Raw genomic sequence first — 9,725 nt, forward strand, 5'->3', positions numbered from 1 at the left:
GGTGGGCTCGGCGGGGCTGGGCTGCGCTCGGCTCCGCTCGGCAGCTGCTGCCCGCCGCCGCTGCTGCCTTATATCGCCGCCGGAGCGGGCGGGGCCGGGCGGGGGGGCCGGGCCGGGGCGGGCACGCTGCCCCGAGCACGCTGCCCCGAGCACGCTGCCCCGAGCATGCCGCCAGCACGGGCCGCCCCCCCGCCGCCCTGGCAGCTCCTGCCCTTAATCCGGCCAGGCTAAAAAAAACCTCTTCTTCCCCCCCCCCCCCCCTTTACAAAACTTGTCAGTGTTCTCCCTCCCCCCCCCCCCCCCCCCCCCCAATAATTACCCCGAAGTCTGATTTCACAGCCAGGGATCTTACCGTATGACTGTGGCTGCTTCTGTAAGAAACGTTTAATATATTAGTAGGAGCTTTACTGAGCTAGAACTTGGGCGTGAGGGAGAGGGTCTGTGTCCGTAGGTTGTAAAATATTGCAGAGTTTGGATCTAGGGCTTGGATTTGTGCAAAGTCCAATTCAGCAGAACAGATGTTTTGTGCCTTGCTGCCCTTTCTTGTAGTGAAGTGGGTAAAAAAAAAAAAAAGCCTTAGAGAAGCATAACAAAAGTGTTACCCAGGACAAGGCGTTGAAGATGTTTGTTAAAGGTTTCTATAGGTGGTTCATGGCAAGGGGAGCCGCTAGAAAGCGGATAGATGCAGTGTGTGACAGCACCTTGATTTCTTGGAAATAAGAGAGTAACTGGAAATCCCTAAATTAGTGAAAGTTACAGGCAACCTGTTAAGACCCTGTTTTTCACTTTTCCTACACTTGATGCTGAAACTCTGTAACACCCCGTTGTAAGTGTCACTCCTTGTGATTCACCTACAGGGCAGCGTATTTCCTTTTTTGGGGAAAACCAGAAGGCAGCACTGTCACACTGCTTTCCTGGCTTGCTGCCGAAGAGCATTGCATCAATAACATACAGCAGATTACATCATCTGCTTCCGCTGGTGGCTCCATCGGTGCACATATACTGCTCTGGCTGGAAGAACCATATACGTTGCAGCGGCTGCTGACCTTAGAGAAGATGCTAAAGCCACAAGAAGTTGTTGGGGTTTACAACTTCAGACTTCACAGAGCAGATGATGGCATCTGGACAGATTTCTCATCTGATCCTTATGGCTGAGATGATGGGAATTGCTCTGCCAGGGCAGCACGTAGAAATTGCAATACCGTGTGAGTTGATGTGATAGCAGCGCTTTTAAGGAGCTGTTGGTGTATGTGGAAAGAGGTAAAGCTCAGAGGAGGGATCCTTCGAAAGATGCTGTAAAGGAGGCTGCTGCCTGGTGGCTCCCCAGGCTGAATCTCCTGGAGGGGCACCCAGGGGTGTTTGTAAACCCTGGCGAGGTGCAGCCCAAAGGGTGGGCAGGCAGCCCCCAAAGCAAGCTGGAGCCGAAGGGGCTTGTCCTCAAGCCGGGGAGGGAAAAAGGGGGGTTCTCTTACTCCCTGCCCCCAGCACATGGAGAAGAGGGACTGTGGCACAGGAAATGGGGGTTTGACGCCCCTGAGCTGGGTTTTATCTCGGCCTGGCTGGGAGAAACCTCTCTGTGATGTGAATAACTTGTGATTAACTTGTGACGTGAATAACTGGTGCCGTGTTTCCCTTTCCTGCCCCTGCGGCGTCACTGGTGCTGCAGCCAGAGGCCGAGCACCGGTTTCGTCTCTGAGTGTGGGAAAGGGGCAGAAGAGAGCTCTGAGAAATGTGGGAACTGCTGGAGTGTGTGTTAGTTAGCCGGGTCCCTTTTTTCTTCTGTTGGAGGATTTAAATACCTTCCTTTCTGAAAAACTGCCCTGCGAGGTGATACTACCCAAATTCTGCCCTAAAATCACTGAACTGGCTCATAAGGGTTGGACTAGATGATCTTTAAGATCCCTTCCGATCCCACCCAAACCGTTCTCTGATTCTATAGTTAAAACCAGCCTAAAGTCTGGCTTGTGTTGGAGTTGCAATTCCAAACTCTCGTTTGCAATCCTCCGGGCGAGGACCGTGCTGTCTTCCTCCCCTCTTCTCCTGCCTTCCCTGGGGTGCAGGCATTAGTGCCCCGCACGCTGCTCAGCTCCCTGACCGCGGGAGCGTGGGCAGTGGCTGGCCTGCCTCGTGAAGGGACGTGGTGCTTGAATTTGTTGGGGGGGGGGGGGTGTTAGGGGTGTTTTTCTCCCCCCCCCCCCCCCCCCCCCCCCCCCCCCCCCCGAGCTCTGTGGTGGGCCTGTGTGGAGCAGTGAGTCACCCTTCGCTCCTCACATCCCGCACGTCGGAGGGAGGCTGGAGGCTTTCCCCGTCGCTGCCCCTCCTGCCCCCCGCAGCACCCACACCGGGCGGGAGGTCGTTCACAGCAAGCAGAATGCTTCAAGGAAACTCTGCCAGTGAAATCTTGGGGGTTTTTTGCAAGTTTTGAATGTGCTTAGGAAACGGTATTGCAAGACTGGCTGTAAAAGTTGCTAAAGACTTGTCTATCCCTCCTCAGCGTCTGGGTTTTTTTCTTTAAATAAAAGGTCCTTATCTTCTCTGCCAACTTGGCAGCAAAGGTTGCAGCTGATTCCTGTATTCAAGCTATGTTTTTCTCTTCTGCGATGCTTTGAAAAATGACCATTGCAGAAAAGATAGCTGGAGGAGACAGCAATTAGACAGGGAAAGTTCAAGGTCACCATAGCTCCAGCCAGGGCTGGCTGTGCGGTGAGGCTACTGGCTCCTCGCGGTGTAAGATGTGCTCTCTCCTTCCAGCCCCGGAGAGCGGCGAGCAGCGTAAGCTGTTCAGGCCCTGCACAAACACCAGAAAGCAGCGTGTCTGTGCAGTACGCAATCCCAGAAACAAAGGTCAGTGTGAAGTGTTGGAATCATGACATTTTGCCCAAAAAAAGTTGTTTTGGGTTTTCTTTTTTTTTTTTTGAGGCAGGATTTTCTTTGCCTCCTGAACCTTATATTTGAAAAGTCTCTTTTCCAACCTGAGGGCTAGGAGGGGTACTTTTTATCCATTAAATACGGATGGAGATGTCTATGCAATCCCGAAGGACTAAGAGCTGGAGTGGTAGGGAGAGCCCAGGATAACTTTGAGGGTTAACCAAGCAGCTGATAATCATCTGTGGCAAATGCCTTTTATAGCAGCACTCAGATTGTGTTGATTTAATTAAATAATGTTTAATTCAATTTTGTTTTAAATTTGAGTAACAAAGCCTGTGCAAGCTCGTTGTGTGGACATTTAAATTGGATTAAGAGTGGATAAAAGGATTAATGATTAATATTAAATTAGACTAATTTTAGCTGTTCCTAATCTTATTTAGGAGAGTCTGCACAAGGAGGTTGTCAGGTTTAATTGCAACTTTGATTAAACCCAGCTTTATAGTTGGGAAAACTGCATGAGTTTAATGTCATCTGGAAGAAGAGCTCTGCCTGAATTCGCAAGGCAGCGTAAGCACCTGAGGCTTAACCTAAATATTGCCGGCTGGGGAAGGCAGAGATGTGCGACCGCTCAGAGCAGCTCAGGGAGATGACACTCCGCAGCCTGGCTCTGCTCACCGGCTTTGCACATGCTGAGCTCGGCCAGTGCACAGTGCCGGAGCCTCCAGCTTGGGTAAAGCTGCTTTGAAATTGCTTTGGAGGGTGCAGGCGGAGCCGTGCTGCAACCACTGCTGCTCTGGGGCAGCTCTGCCCGCAGGAGCCCAAATTTAACCCTCCTGCTGGCATGGCTCGTTTTGCATGGGGGGTAACCTTGGTGACAGTCTTGGGAATGGGAGCACCGGGAGCGTCAGCTCTGCCCTTGCTGTGGGTGGACGTGCTTGAGGAGAGGAGCGGTGAGCATTTCCAGCTCTGCAGGAGAGGGGTCGGCTTCCCGGGCTGGCGAGCCGCAGGGCGTGCAGATGGCTCGGCTCTGGTTTCAGCTGCGTCCCTTGGCCGGTGCGCAGCTCCGTGCTGGCAGTGGGGCCACGGGCAGCTGCCCGTCCCGGGCAGGGGCACAGCAGGTGCTGGGCACGCCGCGGGTGCGTGCTGGTGGCTCGGGGGGGGGAGAGCTGCCAGGAGAGGGGCTGGGAGGTGCTGGAAGGGAAATGACCGTGGCGTAAGGACCAGCCCCTGCTGCCAGAGCATCCCCATATGAAGTGCCAAGAAATCTTTGGGAGAGTTGGTCTGCTCAGGCACAAGTGTGCTATAGGCATTGTCCCCCCAAAACACTTAAGTAAAATAGGGCTATAAAAAGAAAAGGAAACCCCAAAGCCCAGCAAGCCATATTAAGGGCCTGTCCCTATTAAAAATGAATAAAATGATAAAACTTTGGTTTACCCCGGCAGTTTCTGCTGTACTGAAGCGCTGTGTGCCTGCTTGGTGCGGGCGCAGAAGAGCCTTCCCACGGGCTGCGATGGGCACAGAGTGAAGACAGGTAAGCGTGGAGTGCGAGACGGCCATGTGGCTGTCGACACCCGGCCAATTTGTGGCTGTGCTCTGCTGTGCCATCTCAAGGAGTGATGGCTGCCTTCTGGAGGGGAGGAGGTTGCAGAGGAACAGCCACAGGGACTTTGGTGCTTAGCACCTAGTATTGCCCCCGTTTCATGCAGTTTTGCACCCGGGTGCTCTTCTAGCCCACCTGCTGTAGGCCTGGCAAAGTTCTCTTGTCTGAACCCAAATTTTGAATTGAAAATTTTTTTTTATTTAATATTATGACATTAAAATGTAATTAATGCAATGCTTTTGTGCAAGAATTGTGAGTCTGGGGGCCCATCCTGACCTAGCTGGGAGGCCAGCCCCGTGCCGAGCGGCACCTTGGCCTTGATGGCTACTGGAGGTGCCTTCCCACCAGCCCAGGCCGTGGCTCTGGGGCTGTGGGTTTTGCAGAGTCGCGGAGGGGAGCTTGAGACAAAACGTCAGGCTAACCTCTGCCTCTTGGTGACAGTTCCCAAAATGTGGCATAGCATCATCTCAGTGGGTCTTGGCAGGAGCACCGCTGAGGTGGAAAGATGTGTTGCCTCATCTTCCACATGTCCATGCACAGATAAGGATCAGGCGCTGCTGGACTTTGTCCACGACAAGTGTGAGCTCCACAGTGCGGTCTGGGACGTGGGGCTGTGCTCGCCCACTCCAGCCTGACGTGCTGCCCGGGGAGGGGAGTAAAACCAGGGCAAAACACTTGTATTTTACCTTGGCAGGATCAAAACCCATGCACAGCGAGTCCCTTGTTTCAATTCTAGCAGCTGGGGGGAGGAACAAGCTGGCAACCAGGAGCAGAAAATAGTGTGACCTCCATTTCGGTCACCACTTGGGGTGTCAAGGAGGACACATGGCTTAAAGTGGGCTCCTAAATACCCCATTAGTTTAAACTTTCTGCCATTGATGGTTGCAGGTGGAGGCAGGGTTGCTGTGCTGAGGGGCTCGCTGGCTGGCAGCAGCGGGATAGCAGAGACCCCCTCCCTGCTCCATCACCATAGCCTGGAAAAGCCAAAATCATCCAGATGGCAGCTGGATGCTTTCCTAATGGAATATTTTCTCCTTTAGAAAATGGGGACAGGACAAAAATAAAGATGTTTCTCTGCAAGGATAATTTTATCAAACCTCCCAGTGGAAAGCAGGCAGGCTTCCCAGCCCGCTGACCCTGCCGGCTTTGCTGCCCGTATTGGTGGGTGCCTGGGGAGGGCTGTGCCGTGGGAGGTGGGCAGCCACAGACCATTCGGCTCTGTGTGGGGTCCTGTGCCAATCCTGTGTGTGTCTGGGCACATGAAACTCCACTGGATGTGGAAAGGAGGTGGAGGGGGAAAAAAGGAAAAATCTGACTTAAGGGCAAATACTGACAGGCTTTGCTTTAGCTTTAACCTACAGCTGGTGCATCGCTCCTGAAGGAGGAGAGCTAGTCCTGCCTTCACTGGGATTTGGGGCAATTGCTGTGCACAGATCAGCTGCCCTCTGGCATTTGGCTGGTTGCAGGCAGTATCTAGCAGGTCCCGCGCTGCTGTGCCGGGGGGGACCGGCCACCTCCGAGGCAGCATGCAGCTGGCATCCCAGACCTGCCTGCAGCCGGCACCGGGCACATGCCGTAGCTGGGCCACAAAGGGAGGCAGCAGCCTATGTAGGCTGAGTCAGAGGGGCACTGCCCTCCGGAGCCAGCTCCCAGGGTAACTTGAATTTAGACCTAAACTAGGACAGCTGGTTTTCGGTTCAAAGTTTTATTTGCTTTCAGAGCAGGTGTAGGGTTTTCAGGACATGAATTGGAATTCCATTAGAAATTCCTGAAATGCTTTTAAAAGAAAACATGACAAGTAGCAAAGACTGTTTTAAATCATCTGCATGCGCTGGAGTGAAGAGGTGGTTTGCTGGTCAGGTTTTAATTAAAATGGGAAATGGAAAGATTAGGTGGAGGAGGAAACATTGTTTTATCACTGAAATCAGCAGAGAGAGTTGTCAAAAAGTTACATGGGACAGCATTTCCTACCCCTGACAAACCCTTGCCAAGTTTCCCTCTTCCCGTGCAGCTTCAGTGCTTCCACCTCCAGGTCTCGTACCACCTTCCAGGTTTTTGCCACAAACATTTGTATGCATCTGACAAGACGCACGGAGGCTGTACCTGGCCTAACGATGGAGAGTGTTTGGGGTTTCATCCCAGCTCTGGGAAGGCAGGGGCCGGAGGGGACTGGGACTCCAGAATCTGCCCTCCCCTGTGCCAAGATCCTGCTCAGCATCACTATGCAAATCATCCCTCTGCCTTATTTTTCCATTTGTAATAGCAGCTGCCCATATAGTAAATGTGCTTTCAGGAATTGTGTTTCAGGCATTTATTAGTCCTTCAATGAAAAATGCAACAGCAGCATTAAGTATTGTTTAATGTTGATATGCTCAAGCGATAAAATTATGCTCAATTAGCATCCTTTTTCCTTAATGGAGGTTTTAGGTTTCAAGAGATTAAGTGTTCTTGCATGCAGTGCTCTGCCCCTGATTTCCAGTTACCTTTGTGTTCAGAGGAACTCCAGAGGGAGAAGTTAAAAACTAATTGAACATGATTGTACCAGACTGGTCAGTGCTGACTAACTAGTATCACACCTCAACAACTGAATCGAAAGCTACTGAACTTGGATGGCGTCCTCAGAAAAGCTCCCAAAGGAGTAAAGTACTCGTGTGCCTTTAATCCAAACAGAAAGTGAATGTCAGATCAGAGGAAGTAAAGCAAAGCTACTCATGCAGGAGTCACATCCTTCTCAACTTTGTCTGCCACCGCCTGAGTGCATTCGTTACCGAGTGCACTCTGGGTGCAGCACCCGGGGAGTTGCCGGATGATGAATTCGCGGTGCCTCCCTCCACCGTGGCTCGTCCTGCTCCGTCACAGACATCAGAGCCTAGAAAGAGTGTGGGGAATCTGACCGCACGTGGCAGCGGGGCTCTGGCTGCCTGTCTGGCTAAGGACCCTAATTATAAAAGCAGTGGCTTGGCAGGTATTAGCCATTGCAGAATGTGAGCTTGTGATGCTGAGTGACACGTGTCCCCAGCTGACATGGCTGTTCTGCACCCTCCCTCATTTTTAGGGGGAGATTTGCTTTTAAACAGCTGGCTGTGATGCATTTCTGTTCTCAATGCTGTGATCTCTTTCCACCTGAAACTTAAAACCAGGGCAGCAGCATCTTTCTTGGTTGCTGCCAGTGCGGAAGGGACAGGGTCCTCTAAAGTGTGTCCCTGTCAGCCCATCACTGGCACTAAGATCTGATGCCAGCCCATTGCCATGGGTACAGGATCACATGATGTGGAGCTTTTCTGCCTCTGTCGAGCAGGATATTCTATCCAGGATAGGATAGAGAAGCTGCTTAGCAGGTCACACGTGCGCTGCAGAGCAGGATGTCAAATTATCCTACCCACATGAACGTCACCGGGTGCGAGGAGGCAGCGGCTCTGTGATGGTGCGGTGGGGAGCGGGAGCTCCTCAGGAGCTGGTCGCGCATCTCGTCCTGGAGAAGATTCTTCCAGCAGAGTTGTGTCCCCTAACGCCGTGTTAGGGCAGGGTATGTCCCATGACTCGGAGCACAGTTTCCTGCAGGAGCTAGTTTTCTTTGTTTTCCAGGGAATGTCTTACCCAGCCCTCCGAGGCTTGTGGGCTCTGATGCAGCTCGGCACAGATTGGTGCAGCTGTAGGCTAAACTGAAAAGGCACTGGAAGTCCTGAGAGCATCTTTCTTGTCCCTTCCACTGATCACAGAGGATTGCTCCAACACTTATTTTTTGTAGTACATTTTTACCATTAGGTCTCCTCTCTATTTAGCTGGCCCTGCTGTCTTGATGTGTCTCAATCTGAAATGCATCTTCACTCCCTGGTACTCAGGACAGCGCTGTCATCTGTGCATGGTAAAGTGGGCAGAGTACAGCCTGGAGCAGCATTCCAGCCTGAATCTCCTCAGTCCCATCAGGGGCACAGGGCTGTGTCTGGGATCCCCTGCACTGAGCCACGCTGTCCCTGAGCACCCAGCTGACCACAGCTGCTTTTTTTTCTTTCGTGCTTTTATTGATTTGCAGTAGATATTCTGTAAATGAGACTATTCCTTGCTTTTGTTCTTGTTTGAACTTGCAGAGCCTGAAATTCCAGGTGATGGTTTACCTTGCTTTGGCAAGACACTGGGGGCAGGCTGGAGGAGGAAAGGATGGATCAAGGTATTTTGGATAATTCTTTTGAACAGCGTGTGGTTGAGGTAGCATTTTGGAGTCCTACCCTTGTTTGTGTGGCAGAATTGCAATGTCCTGTGCTTTACAGTAATTTGGGGTGGAGCATCACCATTTCAGAGCGATTAATGCTCAGCATTGCAGGCTCTGGCAGGATCGCTATGTGGCATTTACAGTCTTTCCAAGAGCAGCTTCAGCCTCCCAGTTTGACTACCAGTGCTTTAGGGGATGGCCTTAAACCAGGCAGAACAGGCACCGAGCAGCGGACGTTTGGCAAAGGCTTGCGAGAGTGCCACGTCCAGCATCACCAGCAGCCATGCAGAAACCCAAATCCGTCAGACCTTCCTCTCCTTTGCCTTCTCCAGCGTAGTCACTCCACCAGAGGAGGAAGTTAGAGGGTTTGATGTGATTTCTCGCAGAGCCTGGGGTAGGTGGTTAGCACTTTACTGCACGAGGTTACACTGTTGATGGGTTTGACTGCACAGGGGTCTGCTCACAGCCAGGTGCAGGAATGGTGTCGGCAGCTCGTGGCACCTCTCATCTCTTGCTTTCTCTGTAAAATGTTCCAGTGTTTCTTCCCGCTTCCTTTTTGCTTGCCAGCTGAGATGGGGAGGAGGCATCTTCGCTGCAGGAGGAGGAATGTGGTGTTACCGCATTGCTGAGCGATAACAGGGTAAGGGCAGGCACACCCAGAGCTGCGGGCACACCTCAGCGGAGGCGGAAGCTGAGCCCATGTTTCACGTACTGTAGCCTAAGGGACAATATTTTTTTTTCCAGCTCTGTGTGTACCCTTTCTCTGAGCTCCTGATCCTCAGCTTGCACGCGCCTGTGTCGCTCAGCATGAGGACGGGGAGGTAGGTAGCACACACAGCAAAGCAACAGGAGCAAAGATCTGGAATCGTCTGACGTGGTCTGCTGAGCCCCCCCACCAGCAGGGCAGAGGATGTGATTTTGGGGTCGTTTCAGTAAAGCAAATGGAAAAGGCTTGATGTAAATTTTCCTGAGGATGAAAAACTGCGGTTTAGCTGAAACGCAGCACGTGAGCGGTGTCTGGGAGCCTGTGTGCAGGGTGGGGGGGGT

This window comes from Aptenodytes patagonicus, chromosome 22 (assembly GCF_965638725.1).
Source record: "Aptenodytes patagonicus chromosome 22, bAptPat1.pri.cur, whole genome shotgun sequence".
Lineage (NCBI taxonomy): Eukaryota > Metazoa > Chordata > Aves > Sphenisciformes > Spheniscidae > Aptenodytes > Aptenodytes patagonicus.